This window comes from Pleurodeles waltl, chromosome 1_1 (genome assembly GCF_031143425.1).
Source record: "Pleurodeles waltl isolate 20211129_DDA chromosome 1_1, aPleWal1.hap1.20221129, whole genome shotgun sequence".
NCBI lineage: Eukaryota > Metazoa > Chordata > Amphibia > Caudata > Salamandridae > Pleurodeles > Pleurodeles waltl.
In genome coordinates this window covers 449,231,484-449,245,394 of record NC_090436.1, presented here as the reverse complement: position 1 = coordinate 449,245,394, position 13,911 = coordinate 449,231,484, and positions in this window count along the sequence as shown.

Sequence of the window (13,911 nt, the reverse complement as noted above, 5' to 3'; positions counted from 1 at the left end):
GGTGTACATAATTGATTTGCAGGTGATCCTATTGTACAGGTACCCATGCTATTGGTTGTATTGAGCTGACATTTGTGATGCATGCCAATAACATTAAAGTCAAGCAGCTGCTGAATTTAGCACTACATTAGCATTTGGGAGGATGGGCAGAGAAATACATCTTGCCAGTGGTGCAGGCAAAACAGTGGCTGGGCAGGAGGTGGCTTTAACCATTTTGAGGCCTAGTTGAATGTTATGCAGGCCGAAGCAGAAGTTTGTTGTATATGTGACTGGAGTCATCATGTGGTCAGTGCATTGTGAATTTGTCTGCAGCTAATACCATTCTGGCGATACATCTTGAGGCCTTGTTGATAATTTATGTTGCATATTATGTGAGCTGTCCTTCCTGTCCTCAATAGTTTCAACTTGGCTTCTCAGTTCAGGATAGAACTAGGTGGCCAGCCACCTCTGAGTTGGGCATGATCTGTATCTTGGTCCCTCCCAGGTGAGTAAACATGATTTGGAAGTGATCAGGCTAGGATATTTGGAAGAGTGACCACTGCTATTTGGGGTCACTTGAATAGTGTCTCCTGGTAGTTACATGCAGGTCACTCCCCTAGTTCCCAACACTAGACAAATGGTATCCTTCCAGGTGAGTAAACTTCCTATGAGAGTTCACTAATAGATGCACTAATAGATGCATTGGGGCAAGTGTACACTGGGCTGGTGATTTGAATTAGCAAAAGAGGGCCCATTGTGCTTTACATTCAGGTCACTCTCTAGTTCGACACTAGAGAAATGTGTTCCTCCCAGGAGAGTTCACTTCCATTGTGAGTTAACGAACAGGGATATTTGGGCAGGTGTACACTGGACTTGAGTTTGGAGTTGGAGAGACAGAGCCTCCTGGCCATAGTAGTTATGTCACTCCCTCTGGTTCATACACTTGAGAAATGTTATCCCCACAGGTAAGTACACTTCTATTGTGATTTCCCAAACAAGAGTCTTTGGAGAAGAGGACACTGGCCTGGTGGTTGGAGTGACAGTAAAAGACCCTCCTGTGAGTTGCAGTCATGTCAGTCCCTGTACTACACACACTATACACATTGTATCGTCCCAGGTGAGTACACCTCAACAGAGAATTGAGACACTGAGATATTTGGATATAAGAACACTGTGTTGGTGTTTGGAGTTCTAGGGCCTCCTGACATTGGCAGTCATGTAACTCCTTGTACTACACACACTAGAAATGTTATCCTCCCAGGTGAGTACACTTCAATTGGGAGTTGACAAGCAGGGGGTCTTTGTTGGACACTGGGCTGGCTGAGTGGAGTAACTGACAGAGCCTCCTGGCCTTAGCAGACATGTAACTCCCTGTACTAAACACAGTGTAAAAATGGTATACTCCCAGGTGAGTACACTTAAACAAAGTTGAGACACAGGGGTCCTTGGACAAGAGACACTGTGTTAGTGTTTGGTTTGCTTTTTAGGTACCGGGCCTCCTGGTATTGGCAGTCATGTAACTCCCCGAACTACACACTGTACAAATGGTATCCTACAAGGTGAGTACACTTCAAGACAGAGTTGAAGCAAAGGGGTCCTTGGACAAGAGAACACTGTTTTAGTGTTTGGTTTTCTAGGAACAGGGCCTCCTGGTATTGTCAGTTATGTAACTCCCTGAACTACACACACTGTACAAATGCTATCTCTCCAGGTGAGTTCACTTCAATTGGGAGTTGGCTGACAAGGGTCTTTGTTGCAGAGGACACTGAGCTGCTGAGTGGACTAACAGTGAAGGTGGCACAACAAGGGCAGTGAGCATGCCTGACATAACATTTTGGTGACATGTTTTGTGTTGTGGCTTACCAGACTCCACTCCCCCAGGTATTCCTGTCAAGCCCTCAGGACGGCTAAGACCTTCTCCTCCCAGGGAAAGAGTTGTAGTGGGACACTGGGATGGCCATCGCCAGTCTTCTTGGCCTGCATATGGTGCTGGAAGACCAGGGAACGGACCTTCCCCCTGAGGTCGTTACACCTCTTCCTGATGTCGTCCCTTATGCGCAGGGTGGTGCCTACAGCATTCACTCTGCCGACAATCCTCTCCCACATTTCCATTTTCCTGCTGAGAGGAGTGTGCTGGACTTGAGCTCCGAACAATTATGACTCTACTCTTATGATTACATCCACCATGACTGTTAGCTCTTTATTGGTGAACCGGGGATTTTTCATACATGCCAAGATGGAATAAAAAAAAATATCACAGGTGACAGTGACTTACTAAAGAGGGGTAGTGCAAAAGGTTGTGACTGGACAAAAGTGTGTTCAGGGTGTTGTATGAGATGGTGAAAAAAGTGGTGCCTAGTATCTGTCCTGTGTGATAAATATGTTGCTCTTGCTTTTGTGTTTTGAGTTGTAAATGCAAAGCATTATGGTGTGTGGAGGGGCATGTTTTAAAGTGTGATTTGCAGGTGTGTTATGTGGGGCAATGTGTGTCAGCTGTGTTGTTTCCAAATCCATCCAATGTGCAGTTATGTATTACTTTGGTGACCGCAGACCACTGTGATTCGGAGCACCATTGGCTGACCACCATGGGTGCCCACCACTGCGACTTTGTACTTGTAATACGGTCAGCGGTTGGTCACGGGGCTATCGGTGTTGGAGGTCGGACTGCCTATTTCGGAGTCTATGAGCCGCTGCCGGTCAGCCTTTTTGGTTGGAGGTCCTACCTGTATTACAAATAATATGGAGGTCTGGGAGACTGCCAACATGGCTGTCTTTTCGGGAACGCCAACATGGCGGTCTGACTGCCAAAGTTGTCATGAGGCCCTTAGTATTTTAATATCACAGGTGTAACGTTCATCTTTTGATAATGAAGTCACACGTCTCTGCTCCCAACTTCTGAAAAAACTGTCAGCTCTCCCTGCAGTGTTGACATCTCTAACTACAGATCTGAAAAACAGGTACTACACATGATTGGGTCCACCTGCCACCAGGCACCCCAGACGAGGCATTAGCGGTGCACATGGTGGCCATGGCTAATGACTTACGACAGTCATCTATGGGGGGGCATGCAAACTTGCAGAAGTAAAGCATCACGTTTAGGAGGGGTTGGTGGCAGCAGATGATAACAAAACACTGCTGCCAGTATGGTATTGCAACTTCATAGACCAACAAATACAGTAGCATATTTTGTTTCCTCTGAACCTGCTCCTTACTACAATGATAATATGCAGTCTCAAAATTCACCAATTATCTAGAAAAATACCAGTTGAGGAAACTCAATAAAAATGCAAACAAGAGCCGCCATTCCAATAAAACTTGTATTCTCTGTTTATTTAATCAGGACAGCGGCAAGGTGTTTCTAAACACACCCTGGATTGAAATTGCATCAATAATGAGTCGATCTCATACCATTGCATTGTGTGCCACCACCAGCACCAAATTTGGGGTTGTGGATCAGTCATTCAACAAAATCATCCCCACAGATCCCTCTCCTTGCTCAGCCAAGAACACAATAGTAAATCCACCTATTCTGGCAACACAAGGAGAACTGAAGATGCCTGTCAACAATAAGGCCCTCATTACAACCCTGGCGGTCGGTGATAAAGTGGCGGTAATACCGCCAACAAACCAGCGGTAATTACCGCCAAATTATGACCATGGCGGAAACAGCTCAAACAGACAGCCACTATAACACACGGACTGCCAGGGCGGAATCAACAGGCATCACGGCGATAACCGCCTACAGCCAGGCGAAAGACAATGTTCCGCCCACTGTATTATGAGAGGCCAATCCGCCACCTTTTCCAGGGCAGTACCAATGACATCAAAAGCCTGATGGAAACACTGCACAGAAGTCAAAGGGCCCACCTTTGGAAACTCAGGGAACAACCACACCGCCATGGAGCCCGAGCTGCATGTCTTCCCCATGCTCTTCTACGTGCTGCTCCACTACAAACACCAACGACAGCGAAGACGACCATGGTGAGTACAGCCACCTAGCACACAGGTGAAGGGGGGAGGGAAAAGAGAGTGCCACACACACGCAACACACACACCCCCAACACCATTCACACATACAGCTGCAGTAACATAACATATACACCCCGTACCCCTCAGGAATATTGCAAGGACAACTACTATAGATTAAGAAGAGTGTAATAAGATAAAATAGTAGCAATACGTGCATCCAAATCAAAAAGTATATACATATTTACAAATGTAGGGACACTGCCCAGTCCTCAATGTTCGTGGGCCACAGGGCCACATTACAAAGTCCAAGGCCCCACTTCACTCCTGCACCAACACGGAGAGAACACTGCAGGGGCATCAGGTCTATAATAGCCAGGCACCTCAGGGGGACAGGGAAACGGGGGGCACCTCAGCCAGAAGATGGTACAACGCCACTGGTCCTGGAGGGGGCAACATGCCCAGTGCTAGGTCCTGGGGAGTGCAAGGCCACAGTCTCTCGAGTGGGTGACTTGCCCACTGGCTCTGGAGGGGGCATCGTGCCCAGTGAGCTTCATCCTGGGGAGGCTGGAGTGAATGGATGGCTTTTCTACTGGTTCTGGAGGGGGCATCGTGCTCAGTGAGCTTCATCCTGAAGAGGATGGGGTGAGTGGATGGCTTCTCCACTGGTTCTGGAGGGGGCATCGTGCCGAATGAGCTTCATCGTGCCCTGTGCTCTTCATCCTGGGGAGGATAGGGTGAGTGGATGGCTTCTCTACTGGTTCGGGAGGGGGCATCATGCCCAGTGACCTTCATCCTGGAGAGGATGGGATGAGTGGATGGCATCTGCACTGGTTCTGGAGGGGGCATCGTGCCCAGTGAGCTTCATCCTGGAGAGGATGGAGTGAGTGGATAGCACCTCCACTGGTTCTGGAGGGGGCATTGTGCCCTGTGATGCAGATCTTGGGGAGTGCAAAGTCACTATATCTCAGCTGGGTGTTATACCCACAGGATTTTCAGGGGCCAGGCCAAACAATAGCCCATGGATGCAGGACTACACACTGTCCACCGGCGGTGACGGCAGTTCAGTGGTGGCAGTGGTGGTGCTGCAGGTGGAGCTGGTAGTGGTGGGGGGAGGCTCCAGCTCATCCCCAGCAGCCTTGGACGGCTGCCCACTGGTTCTGCTGGTGGTGCTGCTGGTGGAGCTGGTGGTGGTGGGGGGAGGCTCCAGCCTATCCCCTGCAGCCTCAGACGGCTGCCCACTGGTGCTGCTGGTGGTGCTGGTGGCTGAGCTGGTGGTGGTGGGGGGAGGCTCCAGCCCATGTCCTGCAGCCTAGGACGGCTGCCCACTGGTGCTGCTGGTGGTGGTGCTGCTGACAGAGATGGTGGTGGTGGGGGAGGCTCCAGCCCATCCCCTGCAGCCTCGGATGGCTGCACCACCATGGTTGGTGGTGGGGTCTCCGACTGAGTCTCACCCCCAGTCCCCTTGTCCTCACTGCCTGCTGGTGCAGGCCCCTTGCTGCCAGCAGCTGGGGCTGGTGCCTTGCCCTTCCTTCCTGCAGCACTTGGGGCTGGCTCCTTGCACTTCCTTCCTGCAGCACTTGAGGCTGCCTCCTTGCCCTTCCTTCCTGCAGCACTTGGGGTTGGCACCTTGCACCCTTCTTTCCTGCAGCACTTGGGCCAGGCACCCTATCTGGCTGGCTGGCTGGTGGCCGGGATCCTTTCCCACCCTGAGTTGCTGGGGACACTACTGTGCCTGTGGACTTGGTGGCTGAGGTGCTTGCCTGACGTGAAGGGCGGGGGGAGGGGTAGGGAAGAGGTCAGTGGTGGAGAGGAAAAGCTTCTTACGGACATTGGGGCGGGAAGAGGGAGAAGGTTTGGGAGTGGAGGAAGAGGGAGTGGTTGTAGGAGGTGTCAGTCTGCTGTGTTTAAGTGCAGGTGCATGGGCTGGATGCTGTTGTGAGGTTGATGGCTGTTGGGTGTCTGAGTGCTTGCATTTGTGTACTTTGGGAGGAGGGGGCACAGACACAGTGGGAGAGGACACAGGGAACGTGTGCATGGATGTGGGAGTGGTGACTGCCAGTGAGGGATGTGTACTGATAGGTGTGCTGGTGGTAGTGGATAAGGATATAGTGCATGCAGGTGAGAGTGGAGACGCAACTGGGAGGGAGGTGGATGAGGAGGTGGAGGGGGACACAGTGGAGGCAGTGGATGTTAGTATGTTTGTATCTGGATGGTGTTTGCGTGAGTGCCTGTGGGATGAAGTGTGGTGCTTGGGTTTGCCGTGTCCACTCTTGTGTGTTGTGCTGGGTGGCTGCTTGTCTGCCTGTGTGCTTGGGATAGATTGGGGTTGAAGGGAATGGGATTGGGTGGAGGAAGTTGGAGGGGGGAGGGTGGAAACAGGGACATTGGCTGCCACCAGAGAGGAGGCCAGAGCCTGGATTGATCTCTGTTGGGCCGCCAAGCCAGTGTGAAGGCCCTCCAGAAATGCATTGGACTGTTGCATTTGGGCTGCCATCCCTTGAATAGCATTCATAATGGTTGGCTGCCCAACAGAGATGGATCGCAGGAGGTCAATAGCCTCCTGTAGCCTCCTCACTCAGGGCAGCAGGGCTGACTGGGGCAGGGCCTGAGGTGCCTGGGACGAAGGAGATGCCCACCCCCTCCAGGGTGAGCGGGCACGGGCAACTCGGTGAGGGGCTGCTGGGAGGGCGGTGCTGGTACGGGGGTGGCAGCTGTACCTGTAGCTGGGGTGGGCACAGAGGTGTCTGCCACCACCAGGGAGCTTCCTTCAGAGGAGGTATCTGTATCTGAACTGTCCCCTCCAGTCTCCGCCGTGGTGCTCCCCTCACCCACCGTTCCACTGGTGCCCTCACCGTCTGTGGATTTGGCCTCCTGGGTGCTGTGGGATGCAGCTCCCTCCGTCGCCGGTGCCTCTGCTCCTCCGCCAGATGATGCTAATGCACATAAGGACAGGGTGACAAAACAAAAGCGCGGGGGAGAGACAAAGGATACACTTGGTCAATGGCAGTACCAACACCACTGTTGGCGTACACAACACACACACAGGGAACAGCCCTACGCACTAGGCAATGCACTCCCAGTTACAATGCTAGTCACCAGCCCATGGATGGGGACACATACCGCCAACTGCAGTATACCTGAGACCCACACACCCCTGTCCAGTAGTGGGTGCCTACTAGTTTGGTTGGAGGACTTTCAGATCAGAACCCTGCCCAACATGGGACCTACTCTGCAAAGTCAGGCCTGGCCTAGGGGCACCCACAGGCCCTCATCCGCCACCCTGATACCACCCCACCAGGCGTAAGTAGTAATGTAGGGCACTGTACTCATCCCCTTGTTGCTGCTGTGATGCCCCTAAGCGCCCATCTAGCTCCGGATAGGCCACCGCCAGTATGCAGGCCATCGGGGGGGTCAGGGTTCGACGGGCACCCCTTCCTTGTTGGGAGGCCATACCCAGCTGGGCCTCCGCCGTCTTCCGTGCCCAGCGTCTTAGGTCCTCCAACCATTTCCGACAGTGGGTGCTCCGCCTGCCATAGACCCCCAGGGTCTTCACGTCCTTGGTGATAGCACGCATTATACCCTTCTTTTGATGCGCGCTGACCTGCAGAGGAAATACACACAGGGAAAGGTATTAGTCCGACCGTCCTGCTTTTTACACTTATGGTCCACCTTCCCATCCCCATTAGCACAGACATGGCCCAGCATACATGCTGCACGCTGCCTAGGACCAACCACCAACCCCCCACTACATGAGGCCTTCACACACAGCACTCCATGTATTCATGCACCATGCATCATACTCACAGTGTACTCACCTGTTGGTCTGGAGGCCCATACAGCAGTCAGTACTGGGGTAGGACCCCATCCACCAGTCATTCCAACTCAGCCAAGGTGAAGGCAGGGGCCTTTTCCACAGTCACATGAGCCATGGTTGGTTACAGCCACAGGTTACAGCAGCACATGCAGTGTAGGTCTTCTCCTGTTGAAGGTCAGGTAGTAAGTGAGTGAACAGATAGAAAATGGCGGTCACATCCGCGGAGGTGCGTACCGTCACCGCCAGTGTACATCACCATTGGCCACTGTACCCCATAGGGCCCAATGATATCCAATGAGGAGTTGCAGGACAGTTCTCGACCGCCTCCTGCAACAGCGCACTACGTCTGCAGAATTACTTCATTTTCACCTGTCCCTCCATACTGGACAGGCGGACGTCATTTCCAGGGGGGTGGGGGATCCTAACTGCGTCACAATACACAATTTCACATTCTGGACATATGCCACCAAAATACTGTAACAATCACAATTTGCATTGAAATGTAGTGGTTACAATATACAGATAATGACCAGCTGCTCACTCTTATACCCCATAGATTGCAACTGCTGCAGATGAATAGGAGAAAGAGACATCCCCCGTGTATTGACCCCTGGTGGACAGGCACATTATCCTCACCTGTAGACTGCACAGGGCCACAATCACAGAGCTGTGTGCCCAATTGGAGCCTGACCTAATATCTCCTATCCGTCACCCCACTGGGATCCCCCCTCTTGTGCAAGTCCTATCTGTGTTTCATTGGCAACAGGTTCTTTCCAAGTGACAGTGGGCTTGGCAGCAGGAATGTCCCAGCCAATGTTCTCAATAGTACTGACCAGAGTGTTGTCTGCCCTGATTAAACACATGTGCAGCTACATCGTTTTCCCCCAGGTGGAGGATTTGGCCACAATGAAGGCTGACTTCTCTGCAATGGGACATATCCCCAACATCATAGGTGCGAGTGATGAGACATTGCATTTGTTCACCCCCCCCCGGCGAAATGAACAGGTCTTCAGAAACCTTGAAAGTTATCACTCGAATGTGCAGATGGTGTGTTTGGTGGACCAGTACATCTCCCATGTCAATGGTAAGTATCCTGGGTTGGTGCATGATGCTTTTATCCTGAGGAATAGCAGCATCCCTAATGTGATGTCCCAACTCCAGAGGCACAGGGTGTGGATAATAGGCGAGGCCTGGTTCCCACCCCGAGGATGTTGGTTTATGGGTATGGTGTGGGCCATAAGGGATAGTGTGTGGCTAACAGTTGTCCCTCGATATTTGCAGGTGACTCAGGTTACCCCAACCTCTCATGGCTACTGACCCCTGTGAGGAATCCCAGGACAAGGGCAGAGGAATGTTACAATGAGGCACATGGGTGAACAAGAAGGATAACAGAAATGACATTCGGCTTCCTGAAGGCCAGGTTTCGGTGCCTCCATCTAACAGGTGGATCCCTGTGCTACTCACCCAAGAAGGTCTGCCAGATTATCGTGGCATGCTTTATGTTGCACAACCTTGCCTTGCGACACCATGTGCCTTTTCTGCAGGAGGAGGAGGCTGGAGATGGCCGTGTGGCAGCAGTGGACCCTGTGGACAGTGAAGATGAGGAGGCAGAGGATGAGGATTAGGACAACAGAAGTGCAGTAATTTGTCAATACTTCCAATGAAACACAGGTAAGACAGTGTTATTTCACATTTCATTGACTGTTTGATGTGTGACATTGTCACTGGCAGGCTGTGAATTCCTACTTCTATGCCCACTCACTGTACCCTTTGGAATCTCTTTTTGTAGATGTTGGTGCCACACTATTGCTCCTGGTATGTTCAGTGCAGCCAAAATACGGGTCTTTCCTATGTATACATTACAGTACAGTTCAATTGCAATGTTTGAACCTTGTTAAACGAATACATTTTGAAAACATTTGACATACTCCATACTTGCATTTTTTTTAAAGTGTGTTTATTGCAGTACTCTGAAGAAGAGGGGGTAGTGCAATGGGCTGGGGTGATGATGGAGGAAAGTCCAGGTTATAGTCCAGTCTATTTGTAGCACAGGTGCAGTGTCCAACGGGGCATAGGAAGGGGAGAAATGGCAGTTCAAGGTGGACAGGGTGACAGAGTGGGCCACAAGGGTGGCATTCAGGAGAGTCTTATTTCCTGGTGGGGGTCTTGGCAATAGTCTCTGGCTTCTGCCTGGATCGCAGGGAGTGTTTGTGGGGTGCTTCTCCTTCTGCAGGGGGAGGGGTGCTGGTGGCCTGTTGGTCCTTGGCGGGGCCTCCTGTCCACTAGCGGCAGCAGAGGTGGAGGGCTGTTCAGTAGTCTGGCTAGTGTCAGGGGCCCGCTGTCGTGCCACTGCTTCCTTTATACTATTGGCCATGTCTGCCAGCACCCCTGCAATGGAGACCAGGGTGGTGTTAATGGCCTACAAGTCCTCCATGATCCACAGGTACTGTCCCTTCTGCAGCCGCATGTTCTCCTGAATCTTGTCCAAGATCTGGCCCAGCGTATCCTGGGAATGTTGGTATGCTCCCAGGATCACAATGAGTGCCTCCTGGAGGGTCGGTTCCCTGGGCCTGTCCTCCCGCTGTCGCACAGCTTCTCTGTTGTCCTGTGCCTCTGTCCCCTGAACCGTGTGCCCACTGCCACTGACCCCAGGTCCCTGATTGTCCTGTGTTTGTCGTGTGCCTGAGGTCCCTGTAGTGGTGGACACACTGCTGATTGACATGTCCTGGGGACAGAGGTATGGGCCCGCTGGGTGGGTGCTGGGGTGGTGTTTCCTGAGGGGGGAGTCTCTGTGGTGGTGTGAGACTGTGCCTGGGTAACCGACTGTCTGGAGGTCCTTGATGGGCCAGGTTGATCATCCAGATCCAGGCGAGCAACGCTGCTGTCATCACTGTGGGCCTCTTCTGTGGGCGGACTGGATGTTGCTGGCACCTCTTCTCCAGAGACATTGGCTGGGGTACCTGTGGGGGTGTAAATGCAGTGTTGGTGTTTCTGTGTGTGACATATTGTGCATGGGTGTGTTGCCCTCTATGGTTATTGCCCAGCCAGCTTTTCCTTGTGTGAGTTATTTGGTGAGCTAGGTGTTTCGCTCAAGTGTGCATGCTGTGGTGATAAGTGTCCATGCAGGTCTGTGAGGGGTGTCCATGCATTGGTGTTGAATGCAGGTCTTGGCACTGGGATGAGTGGTTTGTGATTGTGGGGTGTGTGGGAGGTGATGAGTGATGGGAGTGAGGGTGGGGCTATGTGATGGCATGCAGGTAGGGGGGTGATAGTAGTAAAGAGTTTACTTACCAGAGTCCAGTCATCCTGCTACTCCTGCCAGGCCCTCAGGATCCATGATTGCCAAGACTTGCTCCTCCCATGTTGTTAGTTGTGAGGGAGGAGGTGGGGGTCCACCGCCAGTCCTCTGTACTGTGAGCTGGTGTCTTGCTGCACTGAAACGCACCTTCCCCCGTAGGTCGTTCCACCTCTTCCTGATGTCATCCCTTGTTCTGGGGTGCTGTCCTACGACGTTGACCCTGTCCACGATACTCCGCCATAGCTCCATCTTCCTAGCAATGGATATCTGCTGCACCTGTGATCCAAACAGCTGAGGCTCTACTCGGATGATTTCCTCCACCATGACCCTTAGCTCCTCCTCAGAGAACCTGGGGTGTTGTTGTGGTGCCATGGGTGTAGTGTGAGTGGTGTGGGTGAGGGTGTGCAGGGTGATGTGATGTAAGGTGCGTGGGTGGTGTATAGGTGATGGTGGTATGTGGCTCTGGTTGTGTGGGTGCTCTTGCTGTCTCTCTCTGCTGGCAATGGTTTGTAGTCATGAAGGGTTGTGGGTGATGTGGGTGTGTGTTTTATAGTTGTGTGAGTGGGTGGCTGTGGTGTGTGTATGTGTGTCAGGTGTGTGTAGTTCGAATTGTCCAATGTGGTGTTGTTTTGAGTGTGTGTATTTTGAGCGCGGTGGTATGTACCGCCAATGGTTTACCGCCATTGAATGTCCGCTGTGGTAATTTGTGGATCATAATGTGATGGGCGTAGTTCTGTTGGCGTAACGGTGTGGGTTTTGATACCGCCAGTTTATAACTGACCTTTGGTGTGGCGGATTTGTGTGTGTGGCTGAATAGTCACGGATTGGTGTGTGTGTCATAGTATAGTTAGTGGATATCCGCAGCGGCGGCAGTATGTTGGCGGCAGTCAGCATGGCAGTAAGTTGAATTTACCGCCAATGTCAAAATGAGGGCCTAAGTGTCTTTCAAATCAGGCTACACAAACTGAACAATGACCCAAGTCCAGCCCCATGCTGAAGGTGTGTGAGTCTTCTTGAAATTTGGCCCAGGTTATGACAGTGGCCGGGGATATCCCAGTCATCCTCCCAGCTCTCCAGCTAGAGACCTACGTGATTTTGAACTTTCTGTTTCGAACTCCAGATTCCATGATGTAGCTAATGATTGCTCTTGCCACAAAGGACATCTGTGGGATACTCACCCTTTGCTACTTGCTCCCCTTAACACTCGGCAGCACCAGGCTGGCTCATCATATCCACAGAATAATAGCTAAGAGGTGATGAGGGGCCCTTCTATCCCATCTCTAAGACCATCCAAGCAGTCCCTGAAGGGAGCGACACAAAAAGTATTGTGAATACGTATCTCAGGGTAGGGACTATACACTAAACAGGAAAAATTTATTAAAGCTATTTGGTGCCATCCCAAGTTTGAGCAACATTACTACCAAGGACACAGACTATATTACCTTCAGGGGAGGGTTGAATGACGAATGCAACACAAAAACTGAAATTCGACTCTTTGACAAAATAAGCCTCTTCAAGTACAGGTTAAAAGGAAAAGCTGGAGCAGTGGGGTATAAGGACAGTTGAACATATCATAGTTAAATACTCCTGCTTTTAGCACTCAGTAGCCAGCCCACCAGGGGCAATTATGCCTCAAAAGTTGTCCACTTCAAGAATTCAGTCTTGTTGAGCACATTCAGTCAATCAATAAGCACGTCATTCAAAAATGATCTAGTCATGTACCAAGATCTTGGGACTGGTAGCAGAGTTTGCCACCTAACGAACACTCTTGGGGCTAGGGGAGGTCAAATTACCTAGTGTGACCCCCTCATGAGCCCTAGTATACACCCAGGTAAAGTGCCATTACTGATAAAGTTCTGTTCATGGAACATCAGCTACTACTATAATCCAACTTCTTCCCTCGAACATGTGCCTTCAAAAAAATTTGTTTGCAAGAGGCTTGGCAAGTAAATTCAAATCCCTGGCTAGATTATACGGATTACTACTCCCGGCATTAAAATCAAATAAGTGTGGCCAACCCTCCGGGGGAATTTCAATATATACGCACAGTCACTTGGGCTTTACTACTTCCATCTCGGCTGAATTAAAAGGAGCAGTCATTATATTCAAACTTGTAACTATGGCTGCTCAACACAGACCTTTAAATCCCCTGGTGCTCGCAAACGTTTATATAAACCCTATCCAGGATAAGAATAGAAACACAATTCATTATCTAATCGACACCTTGAACCATCTAAGACAGGATCACCTAAACCCTACATGGCTAATAGCTGACAACTTTAATGCCAATTTGCTAATGACTATAAATGAACATGAATGGCTAAATGTGAAGATAAACATCAGAATATTCTTTCTTAAAAGCCTCCCTCTCCATCAGATGCCCAAAGCTTAACACCGAACTGTCCTCTGCTCTCCACATATTGGGGCTCTGCTCCTTGAATGGCAGGAGTTCTACAGATCGTGGTGCCACCTATACACCTCACACCAAAGATTGGCAACATTAGATTATCTGTGGGTAATGATGCAAGACTTTCATAGGACCTCGCAATTCTAAATTGACCACAATTTATTAAGCAAAGACACCATACTATCCTCCCTTTATCTGGAAGACGCCTGTTAATACAAGGAAATCTTAACAGGAAACGAGCGGATTTGGAACCGTTCAAGATAATAAGGTGGGATGTCAAATTAGAACATTTGATGACAACGTTATTACAAGCATATCGGCTGGCCCTGGCAAAGGTGCCTCCAAACTCAAGAGAAATATGGTCAGATTTCACTAAGGGCTTGTAAAAATCCTTAGATCTTCAGCCTATTCCACGTGCTTCTCGTAGCCCCGGCTTAAACCTGA